This window comes from Adiantum capillus-veneris, chromosome 18 (genome assembly GCF_014529385.1).
Source record: "Adiantum capillus-veneris isolate H3 chromosome 18, ASM1452938v2, whole genome shotgun sequence".
Lineage (NCBI taxonomy): Eukaryota > Viridiplantae > Streptophyta > Polypodiopsida > Polypodiales > Pteridaceae > Adiantum > Adiantum capillus-veneris.
Window position 1 is genome coordinate 97,325,412 of NC_140948.1, and position 19,871 is coordinate 97,345,282.

Sequence of the window (19,871 nt, forward strand, 5' to 3'; positions counted from 1 at the left end):
ATGATTTTGGCTAACTCACTCACAACCCTCTTTACTTCTCGAGAATAGATCTAGTAAGTCCTCTACTGCTAAAATCTACTAAGCACTAAACCCCGTGTCTAAATACCTAATTGCTAAAGTGTAAATGAAGTGGAAATCAAAAACCCATCGGTGGTCTTTGAGCTGGTGCCATGTTAGGCTGGTATCTGTACATGGGTTGTCCTTGTGGTCTCATGGGCACGTATTAAACATTTCCATCATACTTTGGCCGGTAGTAGCACTCATTGGTCTCATGGTTGGTCCATTTACCCTCGATTGTACACCATTTTTGCAGTCTAATTGGTTGTCCCTGTTGAGGTATCCCTTGCCCTAGTCCCCTCATAGGTGCTTTTTGCATGTTATTCATCATGTCATTCATCCTTTTGAGCGTGTATTTTCTGGCTGAAAGTGATGCTACAACATCCGTTTCCACTTGTGCTGGTTTATTGGAAGCTGTTTTCTCACTTTGGTTATCCTTAGGGACATCTTTTTCGTTGAAAATATCACAATTGTCTCCTAAGTCAATAGAATTTGACACACACTCTTCTAGGGTTGTATACTTCTTACTATACAATATAGCATGAAGTCCTTTGTTTAGCAGTCCCTCTAGAAACAATGATACTAGTCTTTCTTCTGCAGGTATCTCTAGCCCTAGGCATCTGGCAATGTATTATTTCATTCGAGTTGCACAATCCCTAACAGACTCACCATGTTTCTGTTTAAATCTGTAGATTTGAGCTACTGTATTGTGTCTGATCCCCACTTTGAAACAAGCAGCTACAAATCCTTGAGCTAATGTGTTCAAGTCCATGATTGACCTTGGTGGAATGTTTTGGAACAATGTTAATGCTTTTCCTTTTAATGTCATTCCAAACCCCTCGAATTGAGTATGGAAATTGAATATGCGTTCTGCTCTTAGCACTTGCTTAAAGCTTGCTAAGTGGTCGTATGGATCCCCTGATCCACTGTATTTTTTGACCTATTTTTGGAAATCAGCTGGTCTGACACGTCTATTTGATTCAACTCCTGGTCTCTTGGAAGTTGGTCCTATTCCGAGTCCTTCAAACTAGTCTGTTGGAAATAGTGACTCATGTAGCCCTGGACTGGCCTTAGTGTCACTGGGTTTTCTGTGTGATGACGTGGTTTTTGGTTTCTTAACATTACTCTCAGATGATCTCTCATCGTGTTCATCTCTCGGAATAGTTTCTGGTCCTTGTTCCAATATCCAATCCCTTATGGAATACCCTTGGTATTTGGTTTGTTCTACCTCCTTAGGAGTCATCATAACAAAGTTGTTGTTACAACAATCCCTAAACAGGTAGGTTGGTAGATCTGCTAATCCCTTATCCTTGATCTTGAAGATATAGATTATCTTCATGAGTGTTAGTTGTCCTGATTTGGCATGCAAAGTCCATAGAAGATCTTTTACATTTCTATCCTCCCAACAATAGACTATGATCCTAGGATTATGAGTACTAAGCCATTTCAAAGGCCTCAGATCAGCTTGATCGTATCCCTCGAATTCTAAAGTTGGTGGTCCTTCTTTTGCGGCCATATCTGGAATTATGGTATTTACTTCGAACCCCCATTTGTCTATCACGTCAGGGTTTTTGACTTGTAAATACTGAGTTCTATTTCTATCCATGTACATTTTTTCTTGTTTGTTTGCCCTGATCTCTTCTTCAAACTCAATACCATGGTCATCAATGCGAATAGCATACTCTTCGTTAGAATCCAGGTAAACCTGAGCTCCATGGCAATTAGTCTTATTAAATGAGATTATATGCTTATAGTGCATTGTCATTCCGGTTTCCGAGTGAGTCGAATAAGAAGACATTTTGGATTCTGAATAAGAAAAAGTGTCTGAGACTTCTTCAAGGATAGTGTGCAAAGAATTGCCTTGATTCACACTTTCTTCAGTGGATACTCTATTGGAGGTTTCTCCAAATATGCCTTGATTTCCTAGTTCACGACCAGATCTAAGGTTCATAAAGACTTGTGAAGCCCTAGATAGAGTACTTACCGTCGGATTGACTTGTTGTCAATTTCTTCCACTTGACTGGATTGCAACTTCTGTCAAGCTACTGATTCCTTGTCTGCAACCTAATTCTTGTACAAATTTGATCAAGTTAGCTAATCTTTCACAAATATAGTATAGTTTTTGCTAGCTATTATGATTGGTCTATTTGTATCACTACAATTCGAGCTAATTTAGTCAGTAGTTGAGATTTTCAAACTCAACTTTGGCAAAAATCAAAGAATTAATCTACAACCTAGAAACTGAGTGAACATGTACCAATTTGGATCCGATTGAGCCCAAAATTACCCGGTGGCTTTGTATTATGTTGGTCTAACACTGTACAAGTTCAAAAGTCAAAAATGGTATCTCTCTGTAGCAATAGTAAATAATCGCAATTATTTACTTTTGTTAGTTTTTTACACTTTTTGACTTGATTTGCCAAGTGTACAACCTGTTAAGATCCTTGGACAAGTTTCAACAAGTATGGACAAAATTTGTTCAAGTTTATCAACTGTTTCATATTCGCAGACTCTGATTTCAAGAATTTGGCAAGTCTCACTTTTGTGATCCAAATTTCACCAAAATTGATTTGTGTGGTCTACTTGATATGCTTGACCTTGCGCTATACTCAAATGTGCAAGATTGTCAATTTTTGAAGCAGAAGTAAATAGTCATGATTATTTACTCTAGCTAATTTTTTGCAAGTTTTTGTCCCAATCTTGACACAGATTTATTAAGCACCTCAATCTAAGGTCTCTAGCCAAGTTTGGACAATTTTTGGTCTAATGGTCATTAGTTTTCTGTCCGCAGACTAACTTTGCAAATTTGGCCACATTTTTCAATCCAATGATCCAAATCTTACCAAATTTGGTTTATGGGATTATTACAACATGATAAAACTACTTGTGTGCTAACTTGGTCAAAAAAGTTTTAAAATGGGACAAATGTAAATAATCGCGATTATTTACTGCTGGTAAATTTTTGCATCTTTTTGATCAACTGAGCATGTACACATATCACATCAATATAAGCTTATGAATCAAATGTCATCAAGTTTGGACTATTTTTTTTCCAATTTACACTCAAGTTCTCGAAAGTCAGTAAAAACTTTTGTTTTTACCCAATTTTTTGCCGGTTTGGTGATCCAAACGTAACAAAGCTTCTAGGACATGTTTATAAGACATAAGCACACATGCTTATGGTTTCAAATCCTACTTTAGGTCAAGTGTCAAAATCGTGATTGTTAACAGCATTGGATTTTTGACCTAGTCGTTTTCAACCCAGAATACATCTAAACGCTTTGCCCCAATACCTTGCCTATGCTTAGTTTTAGATTTTAAAGTGTAAATTCCTACTTATGATGAAATTAGGCTACGGGTCGGCGATGCCAAAAGCTACGTTATACTATGATGTGTTTACTTCAATGCCTAGAGCTCTTACCTGTGGTTGCAATGCAACAAACACGACTGCAATGTGACAATCGGGGAGGGAGTAGGAAGCACGAGAAGGAGAGAAGTGAGCGCCATTAGCTCACGTTGTGTATTTCATTATCCAAAACTTACAAATAACTTACAAAAATTGGCTTTTATACCTTAGCCAAGGTTTTTGATGGTCAAAACTAATAATTTGGGAGCTCTAACTACGTAATGACAGGTTGATCTAATCTGGAAGCTTGTAGCCCCGGCTCATCAATTACAAGGTTCATCCAAAAAATAGGAGTTACAATATTTTCAATCTATAAAAAATAATAAGTGTTTTTACAATAAGAGCTTCGAAAAAAAGTATCTGTGTTAGCTTGCTGCTAACAAGCCCTTTGGGATTAAGGTTAATTAGAGGCCAACCAATACGAAGAGGGTGGTGGACACACTCTATACCCTCAAAAACGTAGGGGGACAACTTAGCTTTACACCTCTTAATGGCCTCTTACCTAGTGAGAAGTTAAGGGAGGTGGCTATGGGAAAGGAATGGGGCGGGGGGGGGGGGGGGGGGGGGAGACCACTTTGACTTCTTTTCCCTCACTTTTTGGCTCGGATTTATAAATACACTAAAAATTTAAAATTTTTAGAGAATTTCAATTTTCAAATTTTCCCTCCTTAAAAAGCCCCCAAACCTATTTCATGGCCCAAAAAGCATTTTTGACCTCCAAAAGTAAAAAACATGCACTAAACAGCCCAAAAAATGCTTTTAAAAAAAAAATAAAAACATTATTTTCCACCCTTCAAAGTCTTTCCAAACCTTTTCTAAAGTGATTTTGTCTCTCTACAAACCCTTTTCCAAGCTCTCCATTGCTGTAACAACCACATGCATCCCCTATAGTCCATCATTTTCTCTATGCTAGATTTTTCCCACCTCCATTGTAGCACCAAGCAAGCTCCTCCCCCATCTTCTCCTTGCCCACCACATATTTTTACACCAAGCTGGCTCTTCTCCCTTCTCTCACCTCCATTACAACATAAAACAAGATTCTCCTCCTTCTACTTTCATTCACTCACACTACATGGAAACCTCTACTCCCGAAGGTGGTATGAGCTCACATGACTTGCATACCACAATAATAAGAGGTGTGAATGGTGAGTGGGCATTGCAAGGGTTCACCTCCAACATATATTAAGAAAACTACCCTTGTATCTTACATCCAAAGCTTAACATCATCTCCATCTTTAAGATTATCATGTTGAAGACAATCAACCTCTTTATGGCTTTCAACCTCTAGGGCTTCACACCTCATAACATTGGGGTGTGCTATTTTGTTGATGGATTTGGTGCACCATCTAGGGTTGTGTAGCATGTGATTGAGTCTCACAATGCAAGTAAGTTATGTTATCTATGGAGAGGTATCAAAGATTCTCCTTCTCTTTCTTCTTTGTATAGTTGTCACTAGATTATTAGAATGATGTGATTTTGTACTTTATAGCTTTGTGCTCACAAAATCTATTGTTTACTTACAGAGTCAATTTGTTTTAAGAGGACATGAGCAAGCAACCATGTGCAAAGATAAAAAACACTCTATTCTTGGTCCGTGAGGAATCTTCCACTACCATTGATAAGAATAGTAGGATTTGTGTAGAATCTTGAATCAATAGGTACTCTCTAGGAGTTCATAGAAAAGTCCTCCATAAAGTACTACCATCTTCCCTAGTGTCATAGACACACAAGTACTCAAGTGTATATGAATCTCTAGATGAGTGTTGAAAGTCAAGCCAGACGGCACCCTTTGAGTCTATTGCTTCTTCCATGAGCCCAAAATTTCCATATATCGTGATTATTTTTTTGACAAGCTTTGTAATTATTTGATACTCTCTGATTATAAAGGGATAAACTCTCAAGAGTTGAGTCACAAAATCTGTAATGAAATTTGAGCCATGTAAAGTCGGCTAGCGGCCAAAAGAGCCCGAGGTATAGATTCTATTTTGTAAAGTGAAAAAAGGACACATTAACATTATCAAGTTTTGAGTTTGGAGTGTTGTCGGAGAGCGTGATTCGCCAGGGCTGACCGAGAAAGCATTGGGCTTCTGGCTGTGAGAGAGAAAGAGGCAACAAGCTTGAAACAACCAAAAATTTACAGCACAAATGCAACCTAAACCTGCTTTCATTCAATCTCCCAATTCATGTACAAAGTATGGTCAAAATTGACCCTCGGTATATGTCAAAACTCTAACTCAAAACCATGGGTAATGATAGAATCTTGAGCAATGGCACCCATACATGTTGAATTCCTAATGCCTGGTCCTCCAGCTAATCATAAGGCTGGTTCTTGTCCGTTGCATGCTCAAGCTAATCATAAGGCCGGTTCTTGTCCGTTGCATGCTCAAGCCGTCATTGGCGGCATGCACGAGAGCCCGCAATGATCATAGGTTGGCCCATACCAAGCTTTGGAATCCATTCTTCTTGCACCAATGCTCGCCTAGACCCTTACTCTCTTCACTGAGTGAACATCATATGAAAGATTTTTCTTTGATGTCCAATTTGAAGGAGATCATCTTATGATTTGTCCCTTGCAACTTTTACAAACGTGTCTGCTTCTTGTTGTTCTCTGTCGTCGAGAAATCAAAGAGTCTAAAGCTTTCTAGATTAAGTAAAAGGTAGATATAACTTAATGTTATGAGGGCTATGAAGATATGGAGATGCCAATAAAGAGAGCTTATAAACAATCAATCTATGTATTGATTCTTGTGAGATAGATAAACAATAGAGCTATGCATGGATTCTTATGAGCTAGAGCTTCGAGCTAGGGCACAAGGATGAGAGATAGAGAGAGACCGAGCTCCTGATGTCAGCACCGAGCCTCCTTGCTCTCAAGCATCCAAAGGCCACAACCCTCTAATGTTGCACCCACCTGCTCCTCCTCATGCTCTCGAATCTGGTTGCAATAGCCTCCCTATATGTAGTACAGCCTCCTTTGACTGCTCTCGATAACCAATCCCTGTTGCAGTAGCACAGCTCTGTGCTCCTCACAGTCGCACCCAATCTCTCCTTTCATGGACTCGACCTCCTGTAGCGCAGGGCAACTTGGCTCCCAACCCCATGGAGATCCCCCCAAGCCTTCACCACAAAGCATCTCCCCCATAGGCTGCTGTCAACCCCTCCTCTGCATCCCTCACCCCCCTCATCATTGGCGGCCCTCCCTTGGTCTCCACAGCGTGTCCTGGTGGCCCTCCTCTCCCTTGCTTACCACCCGCTCCGTCTGGCTGCCTTCCCCCTCTCATCTCCCGACTTTTCCCCTGCATGTCGCCGCCCCATGCACACCTGCATGCCACCTCTCGCCCTTTCTTATCCAGCGACCAGTAGCGATGTCGCTACTGGTTTCTTTTATAGCCATTCATAAAAAAATAAACAAAATCAATTACCTTGGCCTTCGTTCCCACACGGCCACTCACCCTACCAGCTACAGCGGACTCCATGCACTTGATGGCTCTGTTCATACATCACTAGCGGCCCCACTTCTCATGCCCACAGCCCCTTCCCACAAAAATTATCACCAAAAGTCCCTTCCTCCCCAGACTCCTCTGCCTTTTTGCATAATCCCCTCCCCACCTTGCCATAGGACAAGGCTTTTGGGCGACCATTCTTAGGTGCAAGGATAGGTGAATGCATTTGGAGGAAACCTTACCTTCGCAGCTGGTAAAGCACGTCAAGCACTTACTGTGCATTTCAAAGCACACACTTCATTCGGCTTACATGTTGGTCAAGGCATTAAAAAAAATGTTTCCGTAACGGCCCACATTTGGCATACATCCCAGCCAACTTCAATAAGCCATATCTCCGCACATTGGATCCCGATTGACATGCTGTGTCTTGTTGACTCGATTCTTCACACACTTCTCATAAGAACATTGATAAAGCAGTGGCATCTATGGAAGAGCTTTTACAGGTGGCTCAAGCTGGGGAACCCTTGTGGGTAGCTGGTGGTAGTCAAAAGCCTGGTGCTGTCCAGGTGATGGAACAAGAGGTATACCTTCAGAGATTCCCAAGAGGGATTGGGCCCACGCCTCCGGGCCTCACTTCCAAGACTTCTCGACACACAGGACTGGTCATCATGACTTTTACTTCTCTGGTGGAGTCTTTTATGGATGCGGTATGTTTCATATTCAGGTGCATGCATGGTTTCATAAGGCTGGCACTCTTTCTTTCAGTGTAAGAATGCATATGGCTAGGTTGATACTAGGTTGAATATGGCTTGATTAAGAATTGAAGAGTTTTGGTCATATTTCTGCTCTACTTATTTGATTTGATGGCACCACATTGGTCTTAGCCTCAGTTTTGATCCCATGAATGGAATCTTGTTTAATATAGCTTAACCGTTTCTCGTTTCCAGAATCGTTGGGCTGCAATGTTCTGTTCGATCGTCTCAAGGGTAAGAATAGTGGAGGTCCTTTCAATGGGGGTTGCTGGAACTTATGATGGGGCTATTCAACTTGTAAGTGAACTTGTAAAGAGATGAGTATGTATCTGCTATTATATAATGTCAAGAACTTCTTCTAGGGAAGCCTATGTAGAATCTTTTGATAACCGAGTGTGGTTGGTATTGTCTAGAATCTTCTCTTGTACAAATAGGTACTTGGTATGGTGGACTGGTTCAATGGACAGTGTTCGAACAGGCTCCTATGGGCAAATCTTCTGCCTTGATAACTTCGTCTTTGGCCAGTCCGGAGCTGGCAACAAGTGGGCCAAGGTCACTACACCAAAGTCGCGGAGCTCATTGATTCTGCCCTTGAGGTTTTCCGCAAAGAGGCTGAAAACTGTGAGTGCCTTTAAGATCTCATTCTATCGTTCTTTATTCTATTTTATTATGTGAAATGTTGTACGTCATGCCTTCTTTGCCATTTCTCCGATGCCATACAGTTCCATTTATGTCTGGTATAATGATTCTGATATCATTTTTGTTTATATTTGACAATGTAGCTAGCCTCAATCGTCTTGTTTGAAAATAATGTTCACATCTTTCCTCAGTGAAGGTTTTAAGAACAATGTTCAGATCTGTCTTCAATGAAGGTTGTCAAATTTCTTTAAGTGAAATTTTCATCGCTGCTATTCTAACTTCTCTAGCTTCGTAGTACCCCCCCTCACTTGGCAGACATTGGCTTTAGATCTACGCTCACCACTCCCAGCCATTGCTAGATTCCAAATTTGTTTCAAGTTAGCAAGGCTTTGCCACAAACTCTTTCTTCAATTCATGTTGATCTGTAAATTGTATATTGTTTCTATGTTATGATGCAAGCTTCTGTAGTGGCAAAAGCTTCAATGTCTTCATCATTGTGTCATTAATCCTACCGAACTGGTTGATGGTGTGTTGTATACTTGGAACGCCGGGTTTTTTCTTTCTGTTGTAGCTGCATCTCATAAAAAAGCTAGCTTTTCTCTATTGATCAATTAAATCTATGACTGCTTTCTTTGAGGCCTTTGTTTTGTAGTTCCAGTTCGCATTCTCAACAGCTTCCTTGGGCCTCATTTTATTAAGCTTCCTCTTTTTAGAATTCTTTGGCAAGGATGATGACGATGCAAGGAGGAGTGCTTACACTCACGATGGGAAGCCAACACCTTGCAAGCGAAGCGATTTCTAGACGAAGGGTGGGTTCTCAGTTCACTTTAGGCGTGACTCATTTTTACCTGCTCAATGCCCTTAGGCTTTAGCTATGGCATTCGAGTCCTGACCTGCTAATTAGTGATGTTTAGTCTTGACGTCCTGAACTGCTAGAGCTGGTGTTCGATCGTATGCTGGCCTCCCATCGTGTGTTGACACTCATGATGGGAGGCCAGCACCTTGCAAGCGAAGCGATTGCCAGACACAGGGTGGGTTCTCAGTTCACTTTAGGCGTGACCCTGCTCAATGCCCTTAGGCTTTAGCTATGGCGTCTGAGTCCTGATCTGCTAATCAGTGACGTTTAGTCCTGACGTCCCAAATTGCTAGAGCTGGCGTTTGAGTCTCGACTTCTTCCAACACAGCCACCAACGCTGTTGAGTCCCTGAGCCTCTCGTTGTCTATTCAATGCATTAAATCGGCTTTTAGATCATAGTTTGAAGCATCTATCGATAGTTACACTAAATCTTGTCACATTTTGTCAAATGTTTTCAAGGCAAGCTCAAAATCTAGCTTAGATTTTTCAAGTTAGTGATACTCACAATTTTGGGTGGTAGTGTTGTGTTAACTCAATAAAGAATGTACTTAATCTCAAACTAGATGTGTGAGATCATAGCGTTAAAGATTTTAAGATCGTTAATTTCTTTTACATGTAGCTACAAATTTTATAGTCTCAATTTCTCACATGGTCATATGGCTTGACCGGGTGTGTTATCTTGAGCTATAGTTTCTTGCCAAGACACGTTTAGAATACCTTGGGTTTATGTGTCACACATACACAATGTTTTTATTTTGTATATAATTACAAATATAGACACGTCTACCATACGTTGGGTCTATGTGTCACACATACACAATGTTTTTATTTTGTATATAATTACAAATCTAGTCTCAATTTGTCACATGGTCATATGGCTTGACCGGGTGTACCATCTTGAGCTATCGATTTTTACCTTTAGTTCTTCTAGCTGTCTATATGGCTTGATTGGGTCTCTTGAGCTATCCATTCTTACTAAACATGTAGTTGTGTTTCTTTTTACGATAAAAAGCGTTAAAAGATTTTAAGATGGTTACTTTCTTTTACATGTAGTTACAAATTCTGTAGTCTCAATTTCCCACATGGTCATATGGCTTGATCGGGTGTGTTATCTTGAGCTATAGTTTCTTGTCAAGACACATTTAGCATATCTTGGGTCTATGTGTTATACCACCACTTTGAAGTTAGATTCCTTTGACTCTATTGAAAATGTGTTTGATTTTAACGTGTAAGATAATCCTTAAATCCCAAGTGGGAGCCCAAGATGAGGTGAACAGTTTTTTTGGAAAAAGAAATTATGTGAGGAAAATCCCATGTGGGAGCCCAAGAAAATGGTATACTGATTTTTTTCTAGAAAGGGGTCTTCGTACAAAAGGAGACTCTAGCAAAATTTCTAAGATTTATAATTTATGTACAAACTCAAAATTAAATACAAATGGTGCTTTTTTAAAAGTTTCATTTTGCTTAAGCATAGACGTGCATTCATATCACATATAATTTTTTTGTTTCAAAAAGATTAATATTTTAATGGGTTGTTTTGTAATGTGTTTTGATTTGACGAGTGAAGTTTTTCATGGTTGTTTAAGATTATGCATTATTTGTTATTTAGAGAACAATCCATTTCATATGTGTGCCTTAAATCCTAAGTGGGAAGCCTACTAAGTAGGTGGCTAGTATCATATATTTTGAGATTGAGATTTGTATCAGTTTACAAGGAAAATGCTATTTGTTTTTTGACAAATTACATTGAAACGATTGGTTTATTTTAATTTAATATTCATTATATTTGTTGTTTTTCATGGTTTGTTCTCTTAACATCTATTGTAAATGAAAACACAGTACAATGTACACTTTTGTTCATTTGCAGTTCAACATGTATTTTTGCAAAAGTACGTGCTTCTAAAATTTTTATGTTACTAGTAGTGGGTCATTACATTCCGTACGAAATCCATATGAGGGGGGATGGCTCATTGTGAGAACGTCCATATGTTGTCCGTATTTATGGGGGTAGGTTAGCAAGTAAGATATCGTACATAGGGGGGTTTTTCTAATTTTGATGCACGCAGGTGACATCCCCCCATTACTAATAGTGAATCCCCCGGGGTTGTTGCTAGGGATAGCAATCCTTAGGTGGTGAGTGATCGAGTTGTTTCCTGTAAAGTACATGCATTCAGAAGGAGTCATAGATGAACAAGCAACACTAGTGCTTGTTACACCCTATGCTGAGACTAGTCCATCTATAGTAATGGTAGAAGGAGATTGGTATAATGCACATCCACCACCAATGGAAGAACCTGTGACATATGCTCCACCAAAGCTCGCACCAATGTATTATGTAGCTAATCAAGGTGTTAAACCTCCTATGGTAAGACCCATGATTAAGCCAAAAATAGGAAACTATCATAACTGTGGTGTAGATGATCATTGGAAAAATGAATGCCTAGAGCCTGACAAGAACCTCAAACCAGTTTGAAGCTTATTGCATACAATGTTGCAAAAAGGGAGGACACTTCCCAGAAGATTGTCCTAAAAATCCTTTAAACAAAGGTAAAACAGTAGTAAACGTAGTCCAAGTGATATCTAGTAGCTCATCTGAGAGTGAACCGATTGTTCCAATGAAGATAATCACTAGATCCCAGGATAAGAAAAAGAAACATAACTCCTCTGATGATTCGGAGAATACAAAAATCGCCTCTCAAAAGGCCAAAAGAAGCAGAAGCAAAAGGTATGAGATGAGAAAACAAAAACAACGAGCTGAACTCGAAGAGAAAGCAAAGAAGCAATTCCAAGAAAAGGTGGAAGAAACTGGAAGCGAAATCAAAGAAACAATTGTGAAATCTGGAGGATCAATTTTGGTCGATAAATTTTTTGAGCCTATTAATGTAGCCTTGGAAGCCTACCAAGCAGGACTTAAAGCAAGCCAAAACATGGAAAACAAATGAAAAAACTATCCTTCTCCAGACATGGAAGGAGCTAAGCTTGAAGCTTATCAAAATTTGGTAAGAATCACACAAGAAATGTTGAAAAAACAAAAACCCAAGCTTAAAAGTATGGCAAAACTTGAGGAGCTTGTGGTAGAACCCCACCTTGAAACAAAAGAACTAGAACTTGTAGTGCCGGACAACGAAGATGCCTTAGAAGAAATTCCATTTGTAGAGAAAGACTGGCCAGGACACTTATGGGAAAAAGTTAGAGAGGTCAATGATGGGAGCCTAACTCTGAAGTCAGCTCCTATCAAGGAAGTTTGGTTAGACAATCTACCTTGTGATATGAACATAGATGTACAATCCTTGTATGGGGATTGCGGATCTGAAGCTTCACGAATGTTGGAACCATTGACCTTGAAAACATTACCCTCTTACTTGGGAGATAACGAAGATGAATCCATAGTGTGCAAGACCACTCAATTAAAAAGAGTGGAATAGACCTTAGAAGTAGACAACATTTATTCAATCATGTCTACACCCATCCAATGCACTCTTACTTTGAGAAAACTGTTAAAACTCAGACCATACTTATGGAATGATCTCCAAAAAACCCTAGAGAAGGTGGGGATAATGGGGCTAATCTTTAAAAAAATGGAAAAATTAAAACACAAAATGGACAACAGAGAGATTCGATCTGTTCCAATGAACAAAGTCAAATAATATTAGGAAGGGGAAGAAGGAAACACAAACCTTCCAGTGAAATATAATGACATTAAAACCATGGCAATACTGGATAGTGGAGCAGGCATAGCCATAGCCACAAAAGCAGTATGAGAATCCTGGGGACATCCAGCCGTTAGACAAACTCAAATGAAATTGCAATTGACTGATGGACACATTGAAAGACCTTTAGGATTGTTGAAAAAAGTGATAGTCAATTCCTGTGGGATTGAATATCAACACACTTTTTCCATAGTAGACTTTGGGAAAAAACTCAATTACAAAATCATATTGGGAAGACCTTTCATGCGACAGATACAGCTTATCCAAGATTGGGGAAACAATTATCTGTACTTGAAGCAGGTGGGATCTATAACAAGGGTTAATCTAAAAGATCACACTTATAGAGATGTCATGAAAATGCCCATACAAGAGTTTGATTCAGTCTCTTCGGTTGAAACTAAGCTTCCATCGTGGTTGAACAAAGACACTCCTATTTGGATGTGCAAAGCTTCAAAAAATGGGAGTTTAAAACGAGAAGAATGTATCTCAGAAAGGGATTGCACAAACGAAGCCTATGTACCTGAACCCTTTCAAGAGCATTTGTTTGAGCCATTTGAGTGGACTCAAATTTTAGCGACAATGGATGTATGTGTGAATACATCTATGCCTACTCAATTTTGCAACGAGGATGGCTATGACATAATTCCCATCCAAATGGTTTCAATCCTCCACATTGAAGATGAAATTGAGAAAAACAAGGACTTGATGAAAGCTCAACAAGTCTTTTCAGACCTCTACTACGATGCAACATATGAGTTAGAAGAACACTCAGCTACCTCAGAAGATTCGGGGTCAGAAAAAGAACATGTGAGAGCTAAGCTACTCATGAAAGGAGGGGAGGAAAAGTTTTTTGACTTTCCTAACCAGAAACCAAGAAGACAAAAATGATATAGACGAAAAAGAGACACCAAAAACGTGAAAGCTAGACCTATGCCATCAGTCTCCAGTAGAACACAGTTCCTGATGCAGATAGATGCACATGATTGTGTCAAGGACAAAATCACTGGCAGATATTCTTTGAATGAAAACCCAAAAATGTCAAAAACATCGAGAAAAATGAGAAAGGATACTCAAGAAAAACCAAAAAAACAGGACAAGGAGTCAACCATGACACGAGTTGAACGGAAAAAGAAGTATCAACAGTTGAAAAAGCTCTAAAGGAGATATATACAACTGAAATGGAAACCACAGAAGAGGATGGTAAAGATGTAATGAGTGTTCCATACCATTACAAAAAATATACTCTCCAAGATCAAAAAATCATAGTCGAACAACCTGCTAGAGAACTGCAAAAACAGGGCGAGTTCTATGAAGGGCTTGAAAACGTGAAAAAGATAGATTTGGCTGAGCCAGGAGAGGAGCCTAGGCCTGCCTACATTGCAAATGACATAACAAAAGAAGAAGAAGAGCTTTTGATAAGCTTACTAAAAGAATACAGAGATATCTTCGCTTAGTCTTATAAGGATCTCAAGGGTGTTGATCTAGAAATATGTCAACATACCATACCCATGAGAGATGATGTGAAACCAAGTAGACAAAGGCCATACACATATATGAGACATTTTCCAAGAAGATTAAGGAAGAGATTGAAAAAATAAAGGAAGCCAAATTCATTTATGAAATTGAACACACATATTGGGTGTCTCCAATTGTGGTAGTACCCAAGAAGAATGGAAAATTAAGAGTGTGTGTCAACCTTAAGAAAGTGAATGCAGCTACCATTAGAGACAACTTTCCTCTTTCAATCACTGAGCATGTTTTAGAACGAGTTGCGGGGAAAGAAGCTTACAAATTCTTAGATGTCTTTTCGGGATACAATCAACTTTTGGTTGACCCAAAATATCAGCATAAAACTGCTTTTGCGACATAATGGGATATTTTTGCCTATCGGGTTATGCCTTTTGGGTTAACTAATGCTCCTGCAACCTTTCAAAGATCAATGAGCCATGCTTTTAAAGAATATCTTAGGAAATTCTTGGAAGTATATATGGATGATCTAAATGTATATATGAATGATCTATGCGTACATTCATCAATCCAGGTTGATCATTTTTAACACCTCAAAAAGCTATTCGAGGAATGTAGACTTTATAGAATTTTCTTAAATCCTGAAAAGTGCACATTCATGGGTAGACAAGGAAAAATTCTTGGACATATAGTGTCTAAAAATGGCATAGCTACTGATATGGATAAAATTCATGTCATTGTTGATTTGCCTAGACCAACAACAGTTAAGGGGGTTCAAGCCTTCATGGGACATTGTGGATATTATAGATGGTTCATTTACATATACACTATAATTGCAAAACCCATGTATAGCTTGATTACACACTTTGAATGGACTGATGAGTGTGAAGAATCCTTCATGAAGCTTAAGCAAGCTCTCACTTCATCTCCAATATTGAAAGCACCAGATTGGACTAAGATATTTCACATACATGTAGATACTTCCAATTTTGCCATAGGGTGTATACTAGCTCAACCAGGAGACATGAAAATTGATTTTCCTATTTCTTATGCTAGCCGACAGTTGAACATGGCAGAAAAAAATTATACCACCATTGAAAGGGAAGGATTAGGAATGATCTATGCCGTGAAAAAGTATAGACATTATCTATTAGCAAGAAAATTTGTGTTCTTTGTGGACCACCAAGACTTATTGTACTTGGTCAACAAGCCATGCAGCACAGGAAGAATAGTGAGATGGTTCATCATTCTTCTGGAATTTGATTTCACTGTGGTTGTAAAAAAGGGCACCACTCATCAAAGAGCAGATCATTTATCTAGGATTGTTTCAAGGGAATCACCTAAAGGAGTAGATGATGATCTACCAGATGCATATTTGTTCTCCGTGCAAATGATACCTCGGTGGTCAAAAAATATGGTATCATTGATGACCATAGCTCAAGTGGATTCACAAATGCCACTTCCTATTACACTCGAATTAATCAAGCAATCGGCTATGTATCAATTATAGGTGGTAGGCTATACACAAGAAACCGAGATGGAATATTGCTCTTATGAATTAGCAGCAAGATAACACGAATACCATTTTTTGGAGCTCTTATTGTAAAAACACTTATTATTTTTTATAAATCGAGAATATTGTAACTCCTATTTTTTGGATGAACCTTGTAATTGATGAGCCGGGGCACAAGCTTCCGGATTGTATCAACTTGTCATTACCTATCTTTAGTTAGAGCTCCCAAATTTTTAGTTTTGACCACCAAAAACCTTGGCTAAGATATAAACGCCAATTTTTGTAAGTTATTTGTAAGTTTTGGATAATGAAATACAGAGCGTGAGCTAATGGCGCTCACTTCTCTCCTTCTCGCCGCTTCCTACTCCCTCCTCGGTTGTCACATTGCAGTCACGTTTGTTTCATTGCAACCGCAGGTAAGAGCCCTGCGCATTGACGCAAACACATCACAGTATTTTGTAGCTTTTGGTGTCTCCGACCCGCGGTCTAATTTCATGATAAGTAGGAATTTACACTTCAAAATAAAAAACTAAGCATAGGCGGGGTATTGGGGCATCATTGCTAAGCATTTAGGTGCATTCTGGGTTGAAAACAACTAGGTCAAAAATCCACTGCTCTTAATAATCGCGATTTTGGCACTTGACCTAAAGTGGGATTTGAAACCATAAGCATGTGTACTTAGGTCTTATAAATAAGTCCTAAAAGTTTCATTACGTTCGGATGTCATTTGATGCTATAACAGATGTGATTTGTTCACCGATGAGCGATTGGCTTTTGGTGATTTCAGTCACTTGAGTGTAGCTTGAGTTAGATGCGAGTTGTTTGTTGTTTTTCAAGAGATTGACAACCTCTAGTAGCCTCTATGCATGAGTCAAGTCAGCTTCGTCCCATGGATTAACAATTTAATCGTGGTTCTCGCTAAAACTGCAATAAGATAGGATAGTGAGGTTAGACATACGTCTCACAGGGCCCCTAGAGGATTCATATTTTTCCTAATGTTGACTCTACATTCTTCAATCCTAATTCATCCATAGTTTCCTCAGTCATGAGACTTACTGTAGCTCCATCATCTAATTGAAATCTAGTCACACTATGATTGCCTATCTCCATTGAGATAGTATGTGCCTCTAAATCCATAAACATATCCACAACTTGAACATCTCTCTCTCCAGCATGATTGCTTGGTCTATGAATTTTTCTTTTTCCCGTACGTCGTACTGATTTTTGATATAACTGCTTCGCATAGTGGCAATATTTCCACTAGAGTTTCAAGGTCTATGGAAAATTTAAAATCTCCTATCATATCCCATAAATTGAAATCACCCTTGTTCTCTCTTTTTTTCACCACCACACGGGTCTATAGTTATTCAGGAAAAAGAGCAATTCCCTTCATTATCTCTAATTTTTCTTGCATCTTTTCTCCTAGAGGTTTCTCATCTACATAATAATATTAAGATACTTCCTCTAGAGATTCCTTGAATTCATTTTTAAAAGAGTTTGATTTTCCTACCACTTTACTCACATTTTCCTCGGATTGAACCAATGTTCCTTTCTTTTGTTCTCATTGTTGTGACCTAGTGACTACCCCTACCATTATGGGTTTCTTTGCAAAAATTACTTTCTTTACAACCTTCTTTTGAGAACATTTCCCTTGTTTTTGCTTCACTTCTACCAAATTAGCAGAAGTACTAGGACCCTCTTCTACTTTTTGTTTACCTTTATCTTGAACTGTAGGACTAGATAATTTAGGGCAAGCCTACTCATAATGGCCCTCCTCACTACAAATTCAACACAGTGGTATGTAATCTTGGTTCTTGCAAGGGTTTGGACAATAAGTAGCTATATGTCCTTCCTATTGATAGTTTGTAGAAAACTATTAGACCCGATGGCCCTACATTTGGATTATTATATCTGTAATTATTCCTCCTAAAGGATGGTCTATAAGGTGATCTTCTTTAAGGTTGCCCATGCATTCTAGGGATGGGTAGTATACCTTGTGTAGGTAACCCTTGACTTTGCTGTTGTAACTATTGTTGATATGTTTCTTGTATGCCCTTTTGCATAAATATTTGAGGAGGTGGTCCAATCTCATAGGTTGTGTTGTTTCTATCCATGAAATTATAATTGGTATGCATAGCTCTCGCTTGAATACGTTCATGAGCTTGCTTCACAAATAAATTCTCCTTTATGCGATTATTTTTCAAGCAATAGGTACAAAAGAGTGTACACACTTGGTCTGGTACAACTCATGACGCGGTTGCACATTCACTTGCCAAATGACCATAACCATTACACTTATCAAACCAAATATTTGATCTCATGGGAGGTACACTCATAGATGCTCCTACTGCTTGTTGAGCCACAACATAGGCCTCTTTCATTTGAGGCCACATAGCTTTAAGAATTTCCTCCTTTAGCTTTCCAAATGTAGCTGCCACTAGTTGAACTACCCTGTTTTCTGTGAGAGCTGGTGTTGGAGGTGTGCCAGTCTAGAACATGTATTTTGGAGCTGTCATATATGGATTTGGAGATAAATAAGGAGTTTGATTTGTACTGACCATAACTTGAGGTGGTGTAACCCCATTGAAAGGCACAATTTCCTAACCTCATGTAACTGGTATAGAGGGAGTCACCAAACTAGGCCCACTAAATAACTCTCTTCTCCTATGTTTACTTAATTGCACTTCCTCCCAATTTTGGGCCTCTTGTTTAGCAACTTCTAAACAATAAGTCTACTGGTATTCTTAAACTCACTTATTGTTAGGCATTTGGGTCTCTTAAGCCATCTACAAGACTTCTCTTTTGAGTGTCCTCATTGGGTGCCAGAACCCCCATCTTTAGTACTATGGTTTCCATCCTTTGGATATAATGATTGATACTCTCATTAATTCCTTGGTGAAGATAGTCTAGTTGTTGAGCGAGTCTATCTTGGAGCCCTTGATGACAAAATTTCACTAAGAATGCATTTGTAAGCTTTAGATAAGTGACTCTATCTCCTGTGTGTAAATTCCCATACCAGCTTGCAGCTTCATCTTTGAAGGTGGGTGGAAAGATATGCAATTTTTGGTCATTATCTACAATTTTATTTTCTACACATGTCACTTCAAATTTTCGTAAGGGAGAATTACGGTCTTCATCCCATAGCCCTACAAGTTGTGTAAAGTCTGCTAGTCATATTATAGCTCATGCTACTAGAACTGCAATTTTTCTCTAACAATTTTTCAAAATTTGGTTTCTCCCAAAAGTTTAGTGCTCGCGGTCTGGGTATTGTGAGCAACCTTGTTAAGCCTAGATCCTAAAAAAGCTCAAAGTGAAATGGCCGGTCCACTGCTTCTCTCACCGGGGTAGGTTTGCTCTGTAACCTTCCCTCTCGTAATTGCTCAATGATGACCACCTGTGAGTGCTCTAAAAATAGATCATTAATTTGTTCTAGTTGATTTTCAAGGACTTGAGAAATCAACTCCTCTCACCTCTTTCTACGTGCTTCTCTAGATCTATTTTGGACTTTTCTCCTATTTAGATCCACTCCTCTCATACGACATACACAAGCACAGTCTTCTAACCTTCTCATTTAACCTTAATGTTTTCTTCCTTAGTCTCTCTAAGTGACTGAAGTAACAGGGTCACTAATGGCTGAAACAAGGGTTTTATTCTACTCACGTAGGCAAACTTGCATATAATCCGTCTTAGTTTAGGTTGTTTTACCGCAATTGTTGCAATTTAAGTTCCAATTACACACGGATGGTGTGTAAGTGGAACTTGATAGCAGTACTCTCAAATGAACGTTTTTCTCATGTCTCACACTTGGTCGACTTAGGGGTGTGACAATGTTAACTAACTCAGTACTTGGAAGGTCAAAATCCCAATCTTTATATTCTTGTAACCGCTCTACATTAGCCTCTAACTCTCGAAGCATGCTTAATTGGTTTGTTTCCTTCTAGAGAAGCCACTCAGCCGTAGATCTCTCTCATTGCTTTTGAATATCCCTATGTTTCTTTATCATAAACGGGTCTAACTCCTATGGCACT

General features: G+C 39.0%; 2 pseudogenes; one reads left to right on the forward strand and one right to left on the reverse strand.

Annotated features, from left to right (window-relative positions):
- Nucleotides 1–5,609: 5,609 nt before the first annotated feature.
- Nucleotides 5,610–6,605, reverse strand: LOC147436063 (uncharacterized; annotated as a pseudogene).
- Nucleotides 6,606–6,828: 223 nt separating this feature from the next.
- Nucleotides 6,829–8,293, forward strand: LOC147436064 (uncharacterized; annotated as a pseudogene).
- Nucleotides 8,294–19,871: the final 11,578 nt, after the last annotated feature.